Source organism: Hirundo rustica, chromosome 7 (genome assembly GCF_015227805.2).
Source record: "Hirundo rustica isolate bHirRus1 chromosome 7, bHirRus1.pri.v3, whole genome shotgun sequence".
Taxonomy (NCBI): Eukaryota; Metazoa; Chordata; class Aves; order Passeriformes; family Hirundinidae; genus Hirundo; species Hirundo rustica.
In genome coordinates, this window is record NC_053456.1 from 12,327,780 (window position 1) to 12,353,115 (window position 25,336).

At 45.1% G+C, this 25,336-nt stretch overlaps 1 long non-coding RNA gene across 1 annotated transcript; it reads right to left on the reverse strand.

Annotated features, from left to right (window-relative positions):
* Window positions 1–10,229: 10,229 nt before the first annotated feature.
* Window positions 10,230–13,462, reverse strand: LOC120755236 (uncharacterized). The gene is made up of 3 exons (XR_005701689.1): window positions 13,228–13,462; window positions 12,352–12,692; window positions 10,230–11,966 (listed from the first exon to the last, which is right to left on the reverse strand). It is a non-coding gene; the product is annotated as an uncharacterized LOC120755236 (long non-coding RNA).
* Window positions 13,463–25,336: the final 11,874 nt, after the last annotated feature.

The window sequence follows — 25,336 nt, forward strand, 5'->3', positions numbered from 1 at the left end:
CCCTCATCATGTCTGCATTGAAAGATTCAGGTTGGTGAGTTTCAACCGATTTCATTCACCAGGAACTTTTTGAGTGCTGAGTCTGGAGAAATGTTTGCTTAAGCTTTTATTAAAAAAAAAAAGAAACCTATCCCAAGGAAGCTGAGACAAAACCAAACAATTAGAACATGCAGAGCTTGACTTTTTCCCTCCAGTGAAACAACACAGACATTTTAATATTTAAGCAGTTCCATAATGTTTGTAGAGGGAAACAAAAGTTTATTGCCTTTGCTATGTCTATGAAGGCACAGGGCAAAGCGTACGGGCTTGGGGAAGAGCAGACTTAAGGGAGGAAAAAAGTGGTGGTGCTATAGGGGTGAAAGAACAAATCTCTAACTCCCCAGGTAATATTTACAGTACTGCAGAGGGAGTTCAGTTAAGGAACATGTGAGTCAGGGTTTGGGGCCTCATTTGGTAAACCAGTATTTCTGCACACAAGGAACTTGAGTGAGTATGTGGCTTAAGAGAGAGGCTTTAAGCCTAGCCCAATGAAAACTGGGTAGTGCAATTCTGACTCCTATTTTAGGATCACTCATGCTCTAATTTAAACCAATGGGATTTTTTTTATTGACTTGAATGAGAACAAGATTAAGCCTTTACTCCATTGTGATTCCTTCAGAGAATGTGGGGCTAAGGTAAAATTAGTTTATGGTCACTAGAAGCATCAAAATCAAATGATTCCATCTTCCCCTTTCCTCTTCCCCCTCTCAATATGAATTGAGAGAAATACATTTATTTCATTTCTTTAGACAGATGCACCCTTTAATTAAACTCCCTCAAAGTTAGGAAGATTATTCTGCCTTTGTATCTATGCAAGAGAAAGGCAGAGTTGATTCAAGACATACAAAGCTAAGATATTTAAACCCTGACAGTTCCTATGTAGTGCTGAAATTGATACAATATGTCTGGAATTGATTTTTCCTTGATGCTTGCAGACAGATTTCAGAGATGTGTTGGTGCCTCCTCTGTAAATGAAGGAATGGCTGTAAATTTACAGATATCTGGTTTGTACTCACAGCATTTGGGAACAAAGAGAGGGAAAGAAATATCCAAAACACGAGCAGCAGATCATATGAAAAACAGCAAAAACACAGAGTGGCAACTGACAGTTATAAAGCAATTATAAGAGCCTGCTTCTACCCTGTGGTGGGAATACCACACTGCTCAACACCAAATTGACTGAAATAATACATAACATCATAGGGAAGATGAAGGAAATAAAATCAGCTAGATCCCAATAGAGACTGGTAATGGTGGAAATTTAAATTTTTTCTAGCTTTGTTTTTCTGATATAATTTCTAGGTTTTGGATTTTGTTAGTTTGTTGTGGGTGGTTTTTTTTGTTTGTTTGGTTTTGGTTTTTTGTTTTGTTTTTTTTTTTTTTTTTTTCCATACAGTATGCTAGAGAAACTATTGCTGAAATAATAATTTCATTCCCAGCAAAAGAGATGACAGATCCCAACAAATCACATTTCAGATACAGAACTGCTTTACATGTGCCCTCAATTGCCCCACCGACTTTCTTGTACTTCTGTGAGGGGTTTGTTTTGTTTGGGGGCACTGAGCACCCAGCTCCTGGGGCAGGGTCAGGTGTGGAAGTGCTGATGGACAACTGTGTCCTGTGACAGTGCCACTGAATGCAGTTAGGAACGGGCACAGTGGGAATAGCTGAGCTGAGTCCTTCTTAGATCCTCTCATATCCCTCTCATTCATTCTGTGCTTGGCAGAGTAAGTTCCTATATGCACATTCTGCTATGGAAATAAATATACTTTATTATAGAGTAGGAAGCACAGGAAGAAACCTAATTTAGTAGCAACATAGGAATAAACTCTAATTTAATAGAAGTTTGATCAGCCTCTCTTCCATCCAAAACATACAAAATGCCATCAAATTCCTTTTTTTTTTTTTTTTTTTGTGGTAGTGGTGATGGTAATTATTTTTAAAGTCCAGGCTTCACTGTGTGTGCATTAGTATTTTATAGCGTGGCGTAAGAGGAACTCTTACTTGCTTGGCAAGAGTAGTTGGATCTCTGCGAGATGCTACATTACAGTTTCCCAGAAGCAAATCCACTTAAAAAAAACTTTGAAGGCATAACCACAGGAAAAAAAATTGTTAGCGCACCTGAATGAGGTGAAGCACCTGTAGGTGCAGGCTTGAACTCAGCCAGGCTTTGCTGCCAGTGCAATCCTGATGGGAAAACTTCCCCTCAGTAGCAGAAGAGCCTTGTCACGGGGGCAGCAATGAACTTTCTGCTGTGAAACATGATGAGGTGACGAAGCTATAGGGAAACACAGATGTGCTTGCCTTGCAGCCTCGGTAAGTGAGATCGTGCTTGCATTGTAGTGCCAGATGTCAGAGCAATGGTGAATTACCAAGCCCAGCTAACTAATGTGGGGAGGTGGAGGGAGGAAGTGTGAAGTGCTGACATGCAAGCGTCATATAAAATGCAATTGCTCCCTAAAGGATAGGTCTCCAAAAGCCCATAGCAAATGCATGCACCTGCTTGGACAACATGGTCTGTGCAAGGATGCACACGCTTGTTCAGGTATTTTATCTTGTAGGAGGGGATCTGCAGTGAAAGAGTATTTGGAGTACTTCTGTTGTAAGCATCATAATGCATTTGGGATTGGAGTGAAGAGAGGTGGTCAGTGGGGTTGCTCACAATGATCACAGCGTTCATGCTTCTCTGGGGAAGGAAGAGGAGGAAAGGGCTGTTACTGCTGACAGGGGAGGGAAGCGGAGGAACAGAAACCCAGATGAACACATTCACTTGTTCATGGTCCCATCAGTGATCTGTGGAAATAGTAGAGATTATAGCCCACATTAGGAGGATACGTTCTCAACTAAAATGTTAAGTGGGATGGGCAGAAAGCCATGCACAGAGGCATCAAAGCCTGAGCGATGAAACCACAGACACGTTGTTCCTGTGGGTTCATGTACAGGCAGAGTTCCAGCATGGCCCCTCCTAGGTCTAGGAAAGGTCATCTCCATCCCAGCCTCCCCTTGACCCTATGCAGCCAGGAGGTCCTTAATAGAATTTGTCTTCTCCCCTCATTTAATGAAATATGTGTGCACTCAATACATTTCAGATTCTGTTTTCCTCCCCTGATGCAGCTGATGGTGATAGGACTGGGAGAAGAAGGATGTGGGTGACAGTGTTGTCGCATAAGACTGTTTTCAAATGGTAACATGGCTAAAAACTGAGCAGCCTGGTGTTTTGTGTTGTTAGTTATAAAAAGGCACCATCAAATCACTGCCAGTGAGGAGCACTACAAAGTGTTGAAATTGACCGTGATTTTATCATCACAAATATCAGTGTAACAAAGTAGCCACTCTAAGTGTGACTTTTGCTTGTTTAATTTTGCTATCAGCATAGTTTTTACATAGGGGAGGGTTGAGTTAATTATTAAAGCAGGTTCCCTTGCTGCATGTTCACCTTTGCAGAGAGATTATTACAAAAATACTGGAGAAAAATTTTGAAGCCTGACGACCACCCTATTTTTCATGCCCTAATTATCTGGTCATAAATCCTACTTTCCACTGAGTCAGTCTTTGCTGAGATTAGTGGAAATGCTTTTGGTTTACAGTGAGATACGAATTATCCAGAACGTACCCCGAGGAGAGAGAGTGAATGCTATTTAATATCATTAAAAAATTAGAAGGAAAAGCTCAAATAGCTTTTGTCAGTGGCATAATATTGTTCCCAAAGAGTTGTGACATCTCTGTATTTCCCAGGGCTAGAAAGGCCCGGTGTTTTGATATTTTCTCCTTTAACTCCCCTTCCCTGCTAACAACCTTTTTTCTGGGCTATAATAGCTCCATATCCACTTCAAATTAGTTGAGACCTACTGGAAGGCAAAGCACTCAGGAGGGACTTGGAGCCTTTAAAGCTCCTCCTTCATCAGCAATCCAGGGATCCTGGCAGTGCAGGGGTTAACCTGAGGCCAGGGAAAGTGCTGGGAAGAGACAAACTGCAGGAGTCTTGAATACCAGGAAAAGCCACAGCTCAGAGAAGAGGAAAGCAGCAGCAGTGTGGGCAGGGTAAGGGTGTCTCACCACGCAGCAGCAATACCAACCCTACCTGAGAGCAGCTCTGACAGACCCCCAGGCCCCTACCAGTGCTACAGCATCCCTGCAACAAACTGTGAAATTCAAGCACAGAAACAAGGCCTTCCCATTTCAGGGCCAGCTGCTGGGACATGCTTACACCTTTCAACCAAATGGCAAATGAAGAAATAAGAAATCCGAATGCCATGGCTGAAAGAGAAACATTGATTCTTAGAAAAATTCCTGAGACTTTTCTGATTCTCATTTGCTTGGGTCTGCTCCCCTCATAAACTGGGCAACAGCTGAGCAATTGGGGAAGAGAATGGAAGCCTAGATTACACAAAAATTTGCCTTAAGGATTCTGATTTGAGACCTACTTCAGCCTCACCCTTGCCCTTACTTCATTTGCTTCCCCTGGTTCGTTTAAGCACGTTGCCTTACCAATGCAGCCAGAACAAGGGACTCGCAGTGGGTTGAGAGGTTCCTGTTTTTTCCCTCTTTTGGAAATATCTCAGAGCAACCATCTGTCAGTTCCCACCAGTCTGGAGAGCTGCTCTGACAGCAGATATACACAGCATCTCCCTGCTCAGCACTGGCACTGTGAGAGGAGGGGATGGGGGAAGAGTTGTGCAGGGCTTGGGAGCAGAGCTGAGGGTTGCAGCTGGTGTGAGAGCTTTTTGCTGAAGTGAAAACCCACCAAATGGCTTTTCTCTTCCACATGTACCTGAAATGGCTTGTCTGCTACAGTCAATGAGTAGAGATTTCATTTACTGCTTTCTGTGAAGAAGAGGAGGGCGGTATGGCTGTCTGACAGCCACCTTGAGCAGATCTGGTGAGATCCCCAGGGTTAGTTGGAAAGCCTCTCAAGTGAGCAGCATCCTGTAAGAAAGGGGCTGGTGGTGGCTGTCTCAGTGGTGAACTGACAGGAGATGAGAATCACAGCTTAATGATTTCTTGCCTTTTAATGGGTTTTAAGTGGGAGTTTGCCAGAACAATGGAGAAATAACATAACAGCAAAAAGCCAGTAGCAAAGCCAATAAGCACCAAAACATGATGAGTTTCTGCTGTGTTTATAAGACACATGAACAGTGAGTCTGCTGTGCAGGAGTGAATGCCACTGCTGCACATGAAATATCAGAAATTACATCCTTTATCCATCTATGCAAGTATTTGTTCTGGAGGAGTTGTTGTAGTCATTCACTCAGGAAATGGAAATCTATCTTGCATATTCTCTCTACCCCATAAAACTGCTTTTGAAGAGCTTGTAGCAATATGCTAATGGAATATAATACTTCCAAAATTTTGTTACAAATAATTTACCAGCAGCTTTACCTAGTGCCAACAACAGGTTGGACATTAAAAAAAAAAGCTCATGTTTTATATTTCAAAGTTTCCCCACTAAAGTTTTAGCCAAACTCTTGACTCCAGTGATTACACTAAGCCTTTATGCATTTTCCTTCCTGCCTGGGAGGTGATACCCATTTCCCTCCCTGGCTTCACATTCTCTGCTCCAACTGCTGCGTGAACAAATGGAGACTACAGTCGCTCATTTAACATATTCCAAGTCCTGCATCCAGACTAACAAAATTATCCTGAATTATCTTTGGCTCTAGGCTGCAAACAGTCAGCTGGTGCTGGCTACCAGTTGCTGGTCCTTTTGATCTAGGGCTCGCACAGGTAGAGTCAGAGTGAATATTGCTGTGCCCAGGTGCTCATAGATGCCACAACTGAAGCCCAGATAGCTTTTTTCCCAATAGAAGGTGAGAATACACACGCATTTTGTGTGGCAATACGGCTGCATATGGTCAGAGGCTCTAGGTAAATGCAATTTTTAAATCACTTTTCTCTTTAATGAAACTTTAATGCTGTGGAAATCCATGGAGGAAACAGAGGGAAAAGATCGTACTGGATACAAGAAAAGCTCACTCATGTTTGATCTGTCTCTTGTACCCTTTGGAAGCAGATATATTTATTTGCAGCACAATCTCAGCTCCGCTGGAGTCAGCAGGAAGTCTGCCACCATCTTCCCAGGCAGCAGGCTGGTGCCTCGGAGGGCTGATCAGCTGAGCACACCCTCCTCCTCTGCTGCAGATGGAGCCACTAATGCTGCCCTCGGCTGCTTGCTGTGCTAAACCCATTTATCTGAACCATGGCAGCAGAAGAAGCAGTTTTAGTGATTAACCCGCTTTTACTGCTATAAAACCAATCAAGCTTCTTTTTTTTATTTAGTAGTGGAGTCCGTTTTAAGTTCCCAGATGCTCAGCTGTAGTGGGGGAAGGTGAGTTTTGCACGTTTAAAATGGAGTATTGTATTCATTTAAGGAACAGGAGGGGAAGGGAACAGCAAGCGATCCTTTCCCTGCCTGGAGACTGACAGCCTGGCTGCCCCCAAAACAGAAAAGCCTTTGTTTGCTCCTTCATGGCCACAGTGCCCACAGCTGTCAGGTCCAGCGCTCCCATCCTGGCCAGCTGCTAATATTAGGAAGAACCTCTGTATCCAAGCCATCAGGGGCAAGCGGAGCAGATCCATCAAAGCGGAGTACAGAGACAAGCCAACAGGTCAACAGGCTGTTAAAATCAGGCAGCTGATTTCTTGAGACGGGAGACCCTGAAAATCCGGGAGGGTTAAGATGCTCAGCACATCTATAAGGCTGTGGAACAAATCTTCAGGGGAAATAACAGTGCAGGAATGCTGTCAGATGTTATGGAGGAGGATGGTTGGAAGCGACTGCTTCTCTTTGAAGTGGGTGAGCAGCATTAAATGTGCACTTTAAAGATCAATTATAATCTGAAACTGTAACAGAACTCACCTCCAACTGTCCTTTGCTGGCTGGGGGGCATGAGCACTGCTCCCTCCAGCAAACTGTGTGTGGACAGAGGGAGAGGTCGGGAGGTGAGGAAGTCCTAAACCCTGTGCTTAATGTTCGTGTGAAAAAGTCCCAAGAGGTGCCAAGCTGAGTTGTCCCTGCTGCACTGACAAACAAGAAGCACTGCTCTCAAGTTTCAATAATAAGAGGCCCTTAAAGCACAACACATTCTATCCTCTGGATTTCTAGCAAGAGCAGGTCAGGTGAGCACCCATGGGAATTAACAGCTCCTTTAAGGCCACAGAGCCCACTTTCCCCTGCTTTACAGCCTAGAAGAGGACTGGTGATTCCTCTTGGCTGTAGGTGGTGGCCTGCTGCAGGGGTTAAAGCTCTTTCCTCAGCTCTGGTCCAAGCAGACCTTGAGCCAACATCTAAACAAAAGAGCTTTGCCTGCAGCTTCCCTTGGCGACTTCAAACTGCAACTTCCACAAACAGTCCCTGGCAGTGACTCGGAGCAGCGCCGCTCCCGGGCACGCTGCCCTGTGCCCTGCCAGCTGCCAGTTCAGCGAGCTGTGCAGCCTCCCTTCTTGCTCCTCATGTTTTCTAAAACACAGGGCACTTCTCCTGCCCTCTTTACCCCCTAGGAACCACGAGAAACTTGTACTAGAAATATCAGTGCAACTTAACCTATCAGAGCCACCCCTGCACTTGCTGCCCCACAAGCATTGACCACAGCATTTGTACCAGCTCTGCTGCTCCTGTATTCCAGCTGGGGAACCATGGGCAAAACTAGTCTGTCAGATATTGTCTTGAAAGCATTAAGGTTATTCCCAAGATTGGGACCTTTCAGAGATGCTGCAGCCAGCAAGCTGAGGCAAAGGTTTTGCCTGGTTAATTGGCTCAGGCTGTAAGGCAAGCCTTGACCACAACTGCTGGCCTAGAGCAAGCCCTTTGGAGTGCTTGCTAATAAAAAGAAATGAAATAGAATGAAATAAAGTGAAATAAAATAATCATTAAAGTGGCCCAAAGGGGGCAGTTAATAGCCTTCCTGTATTTTAAACTCTGGAAATATGGAAGACAGCTGATTTAGACCCTCTGTCCCCATTAGCTGCAAATGTCAGCAAAGACTGATGAAGATGGCAGTGGGAAAGCAGCTTTGTGTGTAACAGTAATTGGTTCTGAATTGCTTGACAATTCTAATAACTTTCAGCTGACTTGGACAAAGGGAAAGCCATGGACACTACAGCAGCACTGAAGTGAGATAAGGCAGTATGAAAAGGTGACAAATGTATTATAAGCCTTCTGAATGAAAGAAACCCTACCATCATTTTCACAACTTTTTTTCAGATGTCAAGCAGGTGCCCATGGCAAGGGAAAGGAGTCTCGGAAGCACTGGTAGCACTTGGGAATTCCTTCCAGGAGCCACAGACAGGGTTTCAGAAACAGTTTGCCTAAAAGCAGCTGGCACACTGCTTTCTTTTGGGCTTTGAGCCCAGGCAGAGGCTAATGAGGCAATGGAAACAGAGGTCCAGCACCACTGAAACGTCTTCCACAAGAAGCCAGCTCACTGGGAGTTCATGGTCCATGCCCCTGCGCTGTCCCCCTGCAATAGTCCATCTCTTTCTTGCTGCTTCCTGGGACATCCCAAAGAGCACATCCTGCTCCTCACACCTTTGTGTGATATTTTTCCCATGTTTTTCTCTCCCTTTTCCCATTTGTTCCTGTCTTTCACTCCATGATACGGCTTCAAAGGCAACTTCCCAGCTGCCTCCTTGCCCTCCATCCTGTGCTTTGCCTCTTGCTATGTCAAAAGGCATTATGGGATCTGGCTGATCTGAAGCTACACAGGGCTAGCTGGCAATCAGCCATCAGCAGGCAGAGGGATGGCCCTCAACTTTCCCTCAGTAGAAGCATTAATAATTTTATCTTCTATCCAGCCACAGATTTCTACATTGAGCTTATGGAAACTTCTCTTGGAAACCTCCATTTGTCTGCCTAATATGTTTATATGGACAAGAAATTCAGATTACCACAGGCAGACAAAGAAACAGGCAGAGGGACTGCATGGATACAGTTGTCTTAGGGAGCTGTGTTAAGAAGCTAGAATGTTTATTTATGTACGACTGGGAAAAAAAAAATCAGTAATAAAATAAAACAGTCTTTACTAACTTCAAAACAAAGATTTCTGGGAAGCTGACAGGTAGCAAATAGCTTTGTATGAATTGCCTGATGTCTGGCAGGTGCCCCCAGAGGAACAAAGTCCATATTTCTACATGCTCTGTTCACTCTTTGGAAGACACTTCTTCTTCAGACTGACATTTTGGTTACATTCATTCCCTGAGGCATTTTACAGGAAAACACAGGAACGTATTTGATTGTTCAGTAGGTACTGAACTTTGCATAGATGACATTTGGAAACACAGAGAGCTCACGCCTGGGAGCTCCAACTGCTCTGAAAGAAGCAACACTGCTGGGTTCAATTATTTAGAAATGCAAATTTGGGATGGCAGTAATACCAAAAGAGGGAGCTGGGCAAGCCAAAAACCCAAACCTGCCATCCTGGGAGCAGCCCTGGCAGATGTTTCATGCTGTGGGTGCAATGGTGAGCGGCCTCAAGGGGCCTCAGGTGTTACTGATAAGAGGCAGCTCTGTGGTCAGAGAAAGGTTCCAGGGGAGATGCACCCTGCAATGACCAGAGGAGAAGGAGCAGATGGACAAGTTGGCCAGCTTCGTCCAGAAGATGGGCCATGACCCAGGAAAGGTGCTGGATCATCATCACCCTGCACCTGCTTAAATGAGCACTTGGGTTTCACCTGCTTCAGGCAAAGCTGCAGCCTGAAAAAAAGGCACAGGCTCCTGGCCAGCATGAAAGGTTTTACTTGAGCCCAGTTTGTTCCAGTGACCAGCAAACGCTGAGCATTTGGCCCCATCACCTGCATTTACCCTATCAGACCTGGAGTGAATGGGAAGGCATAACACTGTGCCATGAATTATAGAAACTGGGGACAGAGGAGGGAGTCTCAAATGTAATGCCAAGATATGGCAAGTCTGTGTAAAATACACATTCCTCACTTGCACGCACACACACACACAGACATCCATATGGTCTCTCTCATTGCATCTTCCAATATATTCTCCTCCCCAGTAAAATCTCACCTCCCTTCTTCCCAGTCAAAGAGTGCAAATGGGTTTGTGAACCTCAGTACATCATTTACAGCTGCTGTAAATCTGGAGCAATGTACACTATCAGATGTGCAGGTTTCATTTATAAAGCAGGATTTATGGTTTCACCCCTTAGATCTGCAGATGGGTTTTATTGTGATTTATGCCTGTGTCATGACGGACTATATATAAGAATTACCTGATATTATCGAGGGACCTATTCTTTTTTGCCCTTATCTTTCTTCTGAAAGCAGAGACTACTTAATCACTGTTAGCTATATAGAGAGTACAGTGTCCTTTGTGAATTACCCATATCCCTGTTTTAAGTATTATTAGCTTGTGATGTTAGGACTAACCCAATGAAATAGTCACAACAGATGCTGAATTGCAACTATATATACAATTTATAAATGGCTCTTTGGTGACTGTGTTGGTAAATTTAATTACAGTCTTTTTAAAAAAGACATTACATCAACATTAACTGAATGCCAGCCTCAAACTCAGGTATGAAAAAGGCTCTCTGAGTCCTCTGAGTAAAATATTTAGGCTTCTACTCTTATTGTCAGAGGCTACACCTCAATGGCATAAATCATAGGGAAAATTTCTGAGAAAGGTGGAGGCCAGATTTCTGCAGGTATTCAGCCATTGAACCACCACTGATTTTTAAGGGCATTGTAACACTCCAGGGGATCTTTCCTGAAGAAGGAGAGCGACACCTAATAGAGTTTCACAATATCCCATTTATTAGGCTGCCATGGTTTTACCAGGCCTGGAGACCCAAGGGTATCTTGTCAGAATGCCACTTAGGTTTCCCCATGTTGCTACCAGTGCTAACACACCCCCAGAAATCAGACTGATAACCTGTTTTTCTTTGAAAGCTAATAAGTCACAGGGTCCTGGAGATGTTTTGGTATCTTACACTCACTAGAATCACCTTTGATGGCCTGGGTCTAACAGCATGAAAAAGATAACCTATGCCCCTTGTGTGGGTTTGAAACGTCTGCAGCAATTGCCAGGAGATGCTGCAGTATTTCAACAGATCTGTTTACTCTCAGTTTTGCTAACAGCCAGGTGAAGGCCCAAAACATGAAGCTCTGGCATTGTGTCCTATTCTGTAAGTGCTCCTTGGCCATATAGGCCTGATAGTCCTTTTCTCTTCTTTTAGTCCAGGAGAGACGGGAAATTTCTCCACTCAAAAACCCCAATGAGCCTGGAGCAAGGCACTGTCTGATGAGAGGCCTTTGAATGCCCTTTGGATGCTGCTTCCTGCCGATCCCAGCGTTAGGAAACGGCACAAAACGTGGCACTGCTGCTGCCTGCCCAGCAGCCGCACTGTGTGTCCTCAGAGAAGGCGTGGTGGTGGCCCCGGCTGCACAAACAGGTCTGGGCAGGGAGTGGGTTTGAGCTCAGTTTGGGTCTCAAGCACCACAGACCCACCGTAAGGGCAAACCTCACATCTAATCACACCTTCATCTAGATGAGAGGGTAATTGGGGCGACAGCCCTCTTCCCCCTTCCATTTCTAGCTCAGCAGTAAGAGGTGCTCCCGGGAAGAGGCTGGGGCAGTCAAAGGGGCGATCCCTCAGCAGGCACCAGGCTGTGAGGTGACTGATGGAACTCCTCCCCTACGCTCCCTGTTGGCCTGGCTGCTGAGAGCAGCGGCTCTTTGCAGTGCTGTCCCATTTCAGGGAAGGTGTTAAAGTGCTTTCGAGGGGCATTTTCCTCCCCTTGTCCCCCAGGATGTTTGTGATCCTGCCTTAAGTGTTAGCTTTCATGCTTTCCAGATTCTCTGCTGCCTAGGGGCGCAGTTCTGAGTTCATATTAAGTGCTAGTAAGCTCTCTTCACAGAGTAGACAGACAAAACAATTCCTTTTCCTGCTGAAGACCAAGGGTAACGAGTACAGCTTTCAGGCCTAACAAAGCACAAACCATGGTGGACCGAAGAGAGAAACAAGAAGGATGAGACCTCACAACCTGAAGCTGTATTGGACAATTAAACCCCAATATACAAATGGACCCAAACTTATAAAAGTGTAACACCTCGTGACTGTTTGTTCATTTTGTGACCATTTCAAGTCCACCTTGGGTGTAGGTAGCCCTGGTCAGGCTCTTGTCCTGCCCGAGGTGTACCCTAAAGGCCTCTCACTAAATATCTGCTTTATTCTCTGGCTCTCTCCAGTCTCTGTTTCAGCTCAGCCTTCCCAAGGCATCAGTGAGAGCAGAGAGATAAAGACTGTAGGGAGCAGCTTCTTATCCCAGACTCCCTAAAGCTTTTTGCCTTGCCGGGAAAGAACTTACCAGACATTCACCGCCGTTCTTGCCTTGCCTGCCATGACGGTAGCTTCTTCCTCAGCCATACAGGAAAAGCCCCAGGTTCCTGGAAACAAAGTTGGGAACTTGCATCAATCGAAAAGATTGCAGAGAGGATGTCAGGGTCTGATGGAATGGTTCATTTAAATGAATTCAGGAAATGACTCTCATGATTTGAGTCCTGAGGGCTTTTTTACATCCACGTGAAGATATGCAATGTGCCAAGACTTTGGTCTCAGGAGCTGGCACAGAACCCAGGGAGGGTGAGACATCAGGCACTGGGCTTCACTTGCTGTGGTCCATGTGTGGATGTAACCTCTAGGAGGTCCCTGTGGGAGATCAAGAGTGGCCTGAGCTGCTGGGAGAGGTGCAGCCCTTTTGTCTGAGGTATTCCTAGTGCATGCCCACCAGGCTGAGCCTGTGCGAGGAATTAGGGAAAGAAATGCTAAATTTCTGGATTCAAAAGAGCTCTAGGTGCACACAACATTCCTGAGCAGCTCAGCCTGGATGGGGCGGGAGCACTTTTGAGACCCAGAGGTCAAAATGACTGTAAACATCTGAAGAGCTTTAAACCTTTGGAGTTCATACACACTGAAAGTCTGGCACAGGCTGCATTCAGCATCACAGAATTAGATTTAGGCACCTGTATCCCACTTCAGGTTTAAATTCTTAAGTAGCTCTAGTTTATAACACTCAAATTTACTTCAAGAATTTTCTTATTCTGTGTGCAACTTCCCACTGACTGTTCCATTTGCTTTCAGGTTGACAGCCTAAAGCACCCCAGTTTAGATACTTAGCTGCTAAGTAATATATATTTTTCATCAAAGCAAGCAGAGAACTTAAATGAGGCAAATAGATTCTTACCAGAAATTCATCTCTCATTATTTCTTGTTACATCCATTAAAAAAAAAAAAAAAAGTTTTTTATAAGTGCAGAAACTATTTTCTTCCTCAGATTCAAACAGCAGTTTTAGAACTACATGACCCATTTTTAGTGCTTTCTATTATATCTCCCTATTTTTTCTCACAGACAGAAATTTTAAAACTAAAATCTCAGCCCCAGAGGAGCATCCCACATAGCACGAGCACATGAAAATAAAAGACCGTGATGCTCAGTGTTTTGTAGCTTTCTAAATGGGCCTAGAAACATTTACAGCCTTAGCTAATCACATTACATTTGCTTAATTAATGGGAAGAGCCTATGCTCTCAAGCTGACAGGCTTTGATAGATGAGTACAACTGCCCTGGCTTTCAGCAGCATGTGTGACTGCTTAATGGGAAGAGGGTGGGGGGCAGCAGTGGGGGGGCAAAGCAATGAAATAAATGTTCTGCGTGCAGACTATTTGTGCTTACTCTGCACCTGAGGTGGAGAGGTGGCTCAAATCCCTCTCTGGGTTAGCTGCACCTGAGACCCCCCCCTCCCTGCCTGAGGAGGCAGCCCATTCCCTGGCACAGCCCAGAGCCATCATCATGTCCTGGGTCACCAGTCCCTGAGGGTGCTTCCACCCAATTCACTTTGGTTTAGGCAGCTTGGGACAACATCACTGTGAGAAAGAATTTTCTATAAATTAGAGCTAGAGGATGGGGAGAACATCGGTGGTTTCCTAAGCAGAGAAAGAGAAATCCTGCTCTAGATGGCACAGGAAATCACCTGCATTTTTCAGAGCTTCTCCTGTACTTAAATCAGGAAAACAGCTTTGTCTCCTGAATTATCTACTCCATTCCAGCCCAAATGACTCCTCATGTGCTTGCGTTGCAGTACACGAGTCTGAAACATGTGATATAAGCAGCTGCCAGGCCAACTGCTCAGATGATAATTGAGCCAGTTGTACACACTTTTGTACATCATACCCCATCACATCGGACTCTTACTCACCCTGTTGCCAACTGCTTCTTGTCTATTTTCTCCAGGAAACAGACTTTATCAGTTATCAGTGTAATTTGCAGGAAACCCTCCCAGTCTCAGCTGGAAAGTCACACTCTCTCCCACCTCCCTTCCACCCCTTCCTTCAGGGCTCTAAGTTTCTCAGCAGGGCCAATTAGGAATTCAAACCAGGTAGAAAGTGAATATAGAGAAGTGATAAGAGTCAGTGGCATGATTGATGATGCTTATACATATGCTTCTGGCTTGAAAAGCAGTGTCTGGGTTGATTCCAGGAGTCGGGTCTAATTTCAAAAGGATTTTCTGACAGAAAAAAAAGAGGGTTAGCAGCACATGCTACAGAAAGCAACTTCTACAGATTATTCCATCCCTAAAATATCAACCAATTACTAAGAGCAAAGCGTGAGAGAACTAACAAGAGCTTTTACTCAGACTGATCCTCCTGCACATTTACTGAAATAGGGCTGAGACTGTTTTTTCCTGCGCGTTTCCCAACATTCAGAGCTGAAGTGGTCTAAGGTTTTAAACTTTGTTACATATGCTAGGAATAAAGACTTAAAATTTTGAAAACCTGAATAGCTACTAATCACAGTAAAAAAAAGCAAACCCTGAATTTCTCACTGCATTCAAATGAATCTGTGCAATTTTTGGAGACAACGAGAGATTTTCGTACATCAGCCTCTGACGACATTTGCTTGTGGTGCCTGTGGGTCCGTGTTTGTGCTCAGCTTCGACACAGTTAAACCAAAAAAACCCCATTCCTTTCCTGTCCTTCCTCATCAGTCAATGGCTCTTCAGTACTGCCTGGCACATCCCCCTCTGCCAACCACGGCAGGAAGGGAACAGAAATCCTGTGGAAAGATGTTGACCCAGATTTACCCTGGAAGCTGCCAAGCCCAGGAGCAACAGAAAATGAATGTGGGGCGAGCGTCTAGGAAGCGTGTGGACCTGCCAGCTCCACAGTGGCACAGGCAGTGAGCTAGTGGATATCTGATAGCTGCCAGGGGGGCTGCTGGGCACCCGCAGATCCTGGGAAATGCAGAGGGACGCGGCGTCCCATGCGCAGCGAGCCCGGTGCACTGGGACGCCTCAGCCGCCTTCTGCGTGTGCGGAGGCTATGCAGAGCAATCTAGTCTGGGATGCTTTAAAACACACTTCTGGCCCCCAAAGGACTGGTTGGGGTTGTACAGGCTGTACAGGACTGGGAGAGCCCCAGAAGGACAGGGCACAGGCACTGGAAAAGTGGTTACAGGCAGACAAGGGAGCTGCAGGTCTCCACTAGTTCTTGGTGCTGTGAAATTGCATAGCCCAAGCTGAGGCATTTAAATGAGGTGTCTGATTTTGGACTGTGGTCTCCAGAGTCCCTGTGCATTCCTTGGAGAGTGGTAGACTTTCCTGCTGCAGAGCCTGTGGTACATGGGAGAGGAGCCCATCTCACCCAGAAACTGCAGAGGGAGCCATGGTAGTTTGGACTCTTCCCTTGCCCATCTAAAACAAACACAGAGTTAAATGCTGTCACCAGCATGTCTGTCCAAGAGGGAAAAGCCACAGTGTTTATGTGTTTAAGCAGATATCTGGATGGGACAGGACATCTTCTGTCCTAGATGTAAAACCTGTAACCCTCACTGGACTGTATCCTGATGGTCCAACAAGAACCACTTCCCTCCAGGTCACACCAGCAGGACTGCTTCTCCTGGCCTTGTTCTAGCTTTTGCAGAAGTGTAAAACATAATTTCCATATAGTCTGAATCATCCTGGGATCTGACTGGCTCTTCTTACCCTCAGTCAGTGTGTGGTACAACTGGTCCATGGCTCAGAGGGGGGAGTTTCATCCTGCTGAGAAATGTTAACCACAGTAAGATGTCCCACCTCACTAAGGGTTTTTGCTCCTTTGGTGCCCTCTGCTTCTTTGCCTTTAAAATGGGATTGTCCTTAGCATCAGTAGAGCTCTTCAAGTAGGTTTAGAGTTTTTTAGAGGGTGCTGCCTCTTCTTTTATTTTGTAATCACTGAGCCATAGTCAGATGGATAATCACCAGTGCTTCGTTTAAGGCATTGTTGCATGTGGCAATTCATTAAAAAGCTCCAGGGAACAGGAATGAGGTTTTTATTTTAAAAGCTATACTCTCTGGGACATACACAATGTTCTCTCCCAACCCAGATTTGTCACAGCCGGCTGCTACGAAGTGCCATTCTCTGCTATAAGCCATCCTCAATGTATTGTCATTATAATTCACTACAGATTTTTTTCTTCAAGTGACACTCAAGGAGGATGGGAGGATGACAGCACATGGCAGAGTATATATATAGTTAGGGAAGCATAGGAAGAGCCGATTTTTCCCAGAGAGCTTATGGCTGTCAGGCAGGAGTTTCTTTTTTGTGTCTGAAATGGGATTAAGCCAAAAGGCTCCTGGGTTTACTGCCATTCGTGCTCTGGTTCTTTGTAAAAACACTTAAAACTGTCTATTTTCAATACACTAGATTAAGATCTGAGTTCACATTTTGCAGGGTTTGGGCATCAGAGCAAGTCCCTGGCAGGGTCTGGTGTGCACAAAGGGGTTTGAGCTGCCCTGGGCTTTCTGGTGTGGTCATCAATGACCACTTTGGCCCTTTCCAGGCTGCTGCATCCTACGAACAGGGGGGTCTCCAAATTTGGTTTTGGGGTTTAAACAATCTCCCTCCGCCACTTACATTTCAGGTGAGAAGCATTAAGTTCTTCCGTGTAATTACCGTCTGCCCTCCATGTGAAAGGCCCCTCTAACTCATCCAGCTGGCCGAGACCCCTCTTGCCTTTGGAAACAGCCCCTGCTCTGGTGCCACCTTACAGGCACAGCCCTGAGCAGCAGGACTGCAGTTTAGGTACTACATTCAAAGGGCTTCAGAAAAGAAAAAACACTAAATGTCAGTAAGCCCTAAACAAATGGAGAATCAGTGGCAAAAACTACAACAGAGTACTTACTCCAAGGCACTCCAGAAATGTGATGCAATGAAGAAAGGCTCTTATACCCACCATGATGGATAATATGGATAGAAGATGGAAAGGTAACAGCTGGAGGAGTAAAAACAACAGCCAAGAGAAAGGCAGATAAGGAGAAGGAAAATATGAAAGGAAAATTATCTGAGTGCTGGTTTGTGGGGTCTCTTCTCTGCTTGAAAGTACCCTTCACCAGCAATGCCAAGTATTTTTTGTGTAATGCATGCATTGGTGGGCACTCTGGATTATGTTGTAATGGCCTGCCCTAAGTCTCTTAAGTGTAACTGAGTGTATGTTTAACTGTAAAGGTTTTATGAGAATAGCAGGTTGGGTGGACTACAGGCCCTCTGCAAATCAAACTTCTTACTGTACTCAGCAGATACTTCTTGTCCTGACATTGCTGTGGTCTTACAGATTAAATACATTTCTGTCCAGTTTTGGATGGCACAAATACAGAAAAGTCTTGTTATAGGCTACTCTGCCTGTCATCTCTGTGGCCTGGTATTGCTGACCCACTGAAGACAGGCTCCTTGAGTGAGCAGGGCACTGTGCAAAGCAAACAGAAAGGTGATTCTCAAAGCACAAGAAATAGCAAGATTCAGAGTACAGACAAATAATAAAGTAAAGCCCCCTTCTGCTTAAGAAAACTCATGCCCATTAATAGACAAGTGATAAATTTACCTGCATAAGTGTCTTCCTGTTTTCAGGAAGATGTTACCAAATGAAGACAGGAATAAATCCTGTAACAGAATTGAATGTTTTATGGCGAGGTCATTTCTTAATTGAAATTGTCCAGAAAGAGGAATGGCTGTGAGTTAAGGTGTAATTGTGAGGCCACAGGCCTTTTGTATGAATAAAGAAGCTGGTCACAGCTTTTCTTTTAAAATGATTACTGACTTGAAAATTATTGGAGAAGTTGGCATTTTTTGAGGACTGTGTCTCCTTATACAAAAGTATTCTCCATTTCTGTTGCTGGAAGCCCACACCAGTGCAAGGTCTCAAGACACTTCTTTCCCTTATGATGTCTAACTGAATCATATCTGATTTATATTTTGTCTTGCTTATTGAAAAATCAATATTTTTTCTGCATTTCTCTCCATTGCTCTTGCCAGCCCACTGCTTATGAAGGGAGAAGCAGAGAAATAAAGCAGTTACAGAATAGAGCCTCCCAGTACCTCTGAATGGACAATGTGCTTTAGCAGTGACTGAGGGCTCCTTTGAAACCAACAATAAAAGCATCTTTTCTGTCGAGGAGTACAAGGCTCACAGGGGCAAGAGACTTTAATGACACCATTATCTTCCAGGCAATTAGGACTTGCTGGCACAATCCAGAACTGGTCCAGGCACTGTTTTGATTGCCCTGCAATGGCTTAGTGAAATGTAGACTGCTGAGACTTAGCAACACCATAAATCGCTTTTAATCTCAAACCACCATGGATCAAAATGTACTAACACAGGCATAATCAGAATTCACAGGCATATTTTCTCTCTTAAAAACATATGCCTGGGAACAGAGGCCTCCCCTCCTCCTGTTAGCTCCCCACACACACGGGCTGTGTGATGCTGATCCTCGCGCTTCTCTCCTGACACGCTCGCCGCAGAGACGGGTCTGAGCCTGCCAGCTGTGGGCATGTTTGTTGTCTCTTGTGGATTATATTTTAATGACATACCCTAAGCCTCTTAAACTTGAACAAATGTGCATTTAACTGTCTGTGCATTCGTGCCAGTTTATAAGGTAGAGGGTCAGCCAGCTTATCCCCCAGCTTCTCTGTGAGGGCACTGTCCAAGAATTTTAATGGAGCTTTCAAAAGCCTCCCGTTATGCAAGGTGCCTTAATGGAGAGTCCTCCTGCCTCTGAAAGTTCCCTCTTGTTGCTAGACACAATGAAAGGCGAGCCATAATCTCTGTGGAGAGTGCCCAGATTTTTTGCCGTCGCAGTGTGTAGCTGGGATGCAAAGCACAGCTTGCTCCGCTCCCCTGCCACAACCAGGGGGATTCATTTCATTAGTTTGGGAAGCTATTTTAGCGGGAGGGGAGGTTATGTAGGTCATCAATTCATCCCTGCTGCCTTGAAAAAAGAATTCATTATGAAATTTCACTTTAATTAATGCAATGCACCAGCTTGTAATAGTATTTCATCAGGACATCTGGTAAAAGCACATTAGCTACAGTTTAATGTTAAGACATAATTGAACAGAACTCCTGTTGGAGCTTGGCTTTTGCAATATGTTTTACTTCTGCTTCTCCTGCAAGCTGCCAAATAAAGGAATTGTAGCACTCTCTCATCAGAAGGTGATGGATCCTGACCCAAAGCCTGTTTGACATATCAGAAAGGCTCCAGTTAAGATTCACAGGCTCTGAAGTGGGTCCCTGAGGAACAGACCGAGCATCAATCCTGTATTTACATACCAGGTACGACTGGTACCTCCACTGATCTATAATCCCGAATATAAAGTAACAGCCTTGGTGTTTTGGTCCAGTTCTGTTTGAAAGGCCATGATCAAATGGTTTTTATAAACCATTTTCTATTGGCTTAACTTAGAACCTTTTCCTGTTCTAATTATATGTCTGCATAATTGTTTGTTTTAATGCTTATTTGATTATCTGCTCAAATTAGCGTCGGTGTAGCAGCTTTCCAAATGCCGTATTAAATATTTGCATCCAAATGGGATTTCTATCTGCCCTTTGTTTTACAGTGATCTGGACCATAAATGTGAACTCTCAGAAGATTTTAGTTATTTAGTAAGTACTAGGTCATGATTATTTAAATCTAACTAATAGGCTAAAGAGTCTTTGGAAGATGAATATATTTAGAAGAAGTTTGTGAAGTGTTTGAAATCTGTTTGATTTGAGGCTGCTCTCTCCACTTGTTTTCTTTTTTTGGGTAAGTGTTTGAATAGCCAATAACAGTAATGAAAAACATCCACCACCAGCTCAAGTGTACACTGTAGTTTTCCTTTTATACTCTCCCCCTTCAGCATTTTTTTAACCATTGTTTCTGGGACAGTTTTACTCCCAGCCCTCATTGAGAAGGGACACAAAGACTAAGAGGAGATTTGTCTGCTGTTTAGTTACTCTTTGGGTTATTTTCTGCACCAACAGGCAAGAGAGAGGGGCAGGACTGATCTGAAGAGCATGGTGTGCCCTTACTAAAAGCCCCAATGGATTCCCAGTGTGCTGAGCAGTCCTGCTGCCAGCACTGCACTGCACACACACAGAGGGGTCCAGGGCTCTATGGACCTCCCTGCTCATGCCAGATGCCACCCACCCCATGTGATGTGTTTGCTGCTGGACACTTTTGCAAGGGGCACGTGACTGATGGAGACTGGGCTGGAACAGTCCACATGGCAGGTAAGGTCATCTATCATCACAGATGTTCTCCTGGGGTTTAATCTGTATATAAACCACTTAATTCTGATACCACCTGGAAACATAGACAAATTGTTCCTGCCCTCAGCTGGTCAATGCAGATAATTCATTTCTTGTAAACAGCCAAATTGCCCCAGAGAGATGCTAAGACACAAGCCCAGGCCCACACAATCAAATTCAAGGCACTTACCTCTCTCCAGGGAGCAGCAGCAGCTCTGTCCCACCTTTGCAGAGCCTGTGGTAAAAGGCTGTTGCAGACAATAGGCAGCTGGGCATTAACAAAATGTTGTGCTGTGGCTGGACAGACTTTCAGTGATTTTTCAGTGCTACAAGTCCCATACTGGTCCAGTTAGAGGAAATCCAGCTTGGACTGTGGGTAGACCTGACCAAGCCTGCAGTTTGGCATTAGTTGGCAATAAAACATAAACAAAGAGGCAGTAGCGTGGAGCATTGTTCAGGCTGGTGCTAATTCCTGTCTCAAGAAGCAGCAGGGGCAGTTTTTTCCACACAGGCATCGGTACCATTATTTACAGGGCCAGGTCTGGTGACCCTCTGGATGTTGGGAGGAGCAGTCACTGGCACTAGATAGTGCCATTCCTTCGTTGTTGTCTTAGGACAACATTGCCAAAGGAGCTGTCATTTTAGAATTAAGCACCAGCCTCCAACCCTTGGAAACCTAAACCAGCAATTTATCTGTGGGTTCACACAGCTTCCACGTGGTGCTCACAGGTTTGATTTCCTCAGTCAGCCTATCCCTGATCCAGACACTGGTATTGAGGGCTCTATAGGATAAGCAGGAGTCAAGCTTTTGTTTCATAAGAAAAACAAAAGCAGTCACATAAATAAGTCCAAAGGCATTTTACAAAGAGTAATTTTTTTTGCCTAAATAAAGTAGAACTTGTGACCTTTTCCATTTTTAGTTTATCTGTAGGATGTGATAAGATGAATCTTAAATTAAGAAGGAGATAGATTGCTTAGGGGGGAAAATCAATTGAAAATACTGAGAAAATGCCACTTATGGAAGCAGCCTATATCTAGTAAGTACTTACAGATTTTATCTGGGACTGAAGTCTCGAGATAGCTGGCCTTAGACATTTTCATTTTGCATTTAATATTTATCTTCAGCTAAGTCTATGTTAATTATAGTTTCACAGCTTGAAGCAAACTGATCACAAGTCCCAGCAGTGTCTGATGTGCGGGCATCTCACCAGCCCCTGTTCTTTGTCTACATTTCAGATGTCTGTGCTCTTGTTTCTTCAGCCAATGGAACAGGATCTGCCACCTCTCAGAGTCCTGACTAAGAGAGGTTAGACTGATTCTTGAATGCTTTAAGATCCTGAAGTGAAAAAATCGTTAGTTCTCTACTTCTTTAATTAGTTCTAGTTCTCTATTCCTTATTCTTTTATGGTGGCAGGTGTCACGTGAATTTTCCCAGAACAATTTTTATGTGCTAAAGTAAAACCCGACAAAAACCTAGCAGAGTGCCTCCTCTGCTTTTAAGTGTTTTATGCTGATGATGTGACTGCTTTGCTTTCCCTATCTCCTGCCGAAACTCCTCTTCCCCATGAGGCACCTTCTGCCAAAGGCTGCCCAGACACCCCCACCACCACGCTAACCCTGCTGCCCAAAAGGTGCTGGGGAGACTAAAGAGACTTCACCAAGCCAAGCAAAAAAACCATGGGAATGAAACTTCGTGACCAGCTCTGTGGGAAACTCAATGCCAGAAACCAGCACAAGCTCTTATGAAAGTCTGGAGCCTGGGATGAGACAAGGCAAGGCAGGAAGCTCCCAGGGGAGGCTGAGTAGCACCCTGTCCCCAGCTCACATCATTGTTCGACCTCAGCAATTGTGTGAGCAAAGCCCGGAGCATCAGCGTTAACTTTGCATTTCCTGCTTTCTGTCGGCTCCATCCCAGGGACTGTTGTTTGAAACACAGCTCTTATTATGGAGCCTGCAGAAAAGAGCTCCCTGCTTTATGGGGACATGGGCTGTTGAGCTGCAGAGGCAGGCCCGGTCTCTGGCTGGGTCTGGGCCACATGATAACCACCTCTGTGTGTGGCAGCCCAAGGAGCAGCTCGTGACTTGTTCAGCTGGGCTGACTTCTCAGCAGATTGTCTTAATCACGAGCTGTACAATGTCTCTTGCCCAGATTTGCAGAGGATTTGGCTTTATAGAACAGGGTCCTGATTCACAAAGCTCCTTCCTTCGCCTCTTACTCCTGCTCTCTTATTGCCCAAATCCAGGATGTTGTCTGAGTCCCTCTGGCTCCTGGATCTGCCCACGTGCCCAGTCTGAGCTCTCAAAGTTGTGCATGTCCTGGTCTGCATGAGAGAGACCTGGGAGGAGGGATGGAAACCAGAGGAGAAGTAAAGCTTGTGGCAAATCAGACTGCTGTGTGGGGCTTGGCATGACGTTGCTGGTCCCCCGGGATTTGGCAAAAGGAACTCTGAATTCAAAGGAATTAAAAAAGCTGTCCCAGAACTGCCAGGATTAGGGGATTTTGGCAGTCTCTACCCCACACAGCACTGCTGAACACCCCCTCCTGTGTTCAGGACTAGCAGGAGCCCCTGCACTCTCCCAGCTGGCAGGTCTCACCTGCTGGGTGTGAGCCTTCCTTCCCCGGCCGCACCCTTCGGCACAGCAGTGACACAGCGCCCGCACGTTTCTCCTGCCTCGGGAAGCCTTGACCTGCCTGACCTGCTGGCCACTCATGAGTGACTTCTTGGAGCTGGAGAGAAGCAGCAGTGGTTTTCCACAGTGGTGGGAAACCCCCTCAGACCAGAGCTTATCTCTGTGCTGCAGCTCCTCGTGTCCCCCACCAAGGGACCCAGTACATGCAGTCATCTCTCTCCCTGCTCTCTTTTGCTGCAAGCAAGTCCAGTGTCATCCCAGATGTGAGATCATCTATAAAATATTTATTTCCTTTGCATGCAAGAGAAAAGGAAGCAAAAGGCCTGCATAATATTGATGGAATCCCTGATTGCCAAATATTGAATTATTTACAGCCTAATTGTGCAACTGATATGAGATAGCCTAGGCTGCAAAATGCAATTAATACATTTCACAAAATTGGTGACTTCTACTTTAGACTTTTTCTAGATGCATCGGTGAGTCCCTAAAACTCAGGTGACATCACTTTGCAGGAGAAGAACCAGGGTATCCACAGACACCTGAAATATCCACTGACTTTTTTTGGACCACTGCTGTGAAATAGAAGAGTTCTCAAAGCACCCCAAGGTACACACCTGGAGCCATTTCAGCTGCTCAGGTGAATCCTTGCCAGGCTGGTGGCTGCTGTTCCAGAAGAGGCCAGATTTCCCGTAGGTCTCATGTTACACCTGAAACTCCCAGGTAAATGCCCTGAATACCCCCAGGCATCTTCAGATGGCATTAAATGCATAAATGCAAGACACTCAACTAGCCTGTGTGACCGCTGGAGACCTCCCAGCACAGGGAGCAGTGACCAAGAAGATCAACACTTCCCATGCCACAGCATCCTTCCTCTCCTTTTCACTGTCGTGTTTGCTGTGCACTCTAATGCAGTCTCAATAAATGCACTAAAACTCCTCCCTCCTGCCCAGCCTACAGCAGGTAGAATGGGTTGGCCACTGAACCCAGCTCACAGAAAACAAATTTCCAAACACAGAGCTCTTCTGTCCATTCCAAGGTACACAGGTTGATGTGCAGGGCCTTGGCTATTTCCCTAATGCCAAACTTCTCTCAAGCCCCCTCTCTCCCTCATTAATAAATATCTGAACTCTGACATCAGCAGTAGACAATAAGTTGCATCTCTTAAAGTATCTTCTGTATTCCTCTTTATATTCTACCCTTAGCAGAGCTTTGAGCGGGATCATCTCCTTCCCAAGCACTTCAGCAACATTTAGGGACCATCCCTTGAAATCACTGGAGCTGAAGAAGGCTCTGGGCAGCCCATTTTGGCCTGAGGATGGTAACAAGCTAAAACAAAAAATCTGAACCAATATTACAGTGCTGTCCTCTCTGTGCCCAGTAATGCTCATTTCCTCTCCAGACGAGACACGCCATCTATGTCTAAACCCCTCAGCCTGTCCTAATTTGCAAATTCTAGTACAGCTGTAGGTTAAAAGAGCCAGCCAAAATTAATTATTGCAGATTAAGGAACCGAGCAACATACGGCAATGGCCTCTTGTTAAACTGAAACATCTGATCCAAAGCAAGGAATTCCAGCCCCTTGTTAAATACTTGTTTCTCTCGTTCACCATCTCCAGTGTTTTGCTGCTGAGCCCCATCATCTGAACATGGTTTATTTAAATGTACCCAGGCTATCACAGAGCAGCTTTGCCAGTGACAGCACTGCCCTTACCTGAGGCAGCCAAGAAAGCAGCTTTGTAGGTGGCCACCATGTGCAAAGCTCCTCACGTGTGCGGTGGTGGTGTTTGGTTTTGCTGTTATGAGGCTTTTGTGCCATTTAGAGTTGGCAGGCAGAGAGGGCCAAATAAATTCTGCTTGTGCCAAAGGAACCTGTATTTATTTCAAGCAGGTATTTCTCTTTTTCTTCCTTCCCACTCCCCTTTTGAGAGACATGAAGTTGACAGACAGACAGGTGACTTGGCTTGTACAATAAATGTCGTGCACCTCAGAAGTTGGTAAGAAAACAAAGCCAGTGGCCGCCTTATTGGCAGGACCAGAGAGAGGAAACAGCAACATGATTTACCTGAAAGCAGTGGTACAGCTGCTATGGGATCCCAGGTTGGGGAGATGATGACATCTTT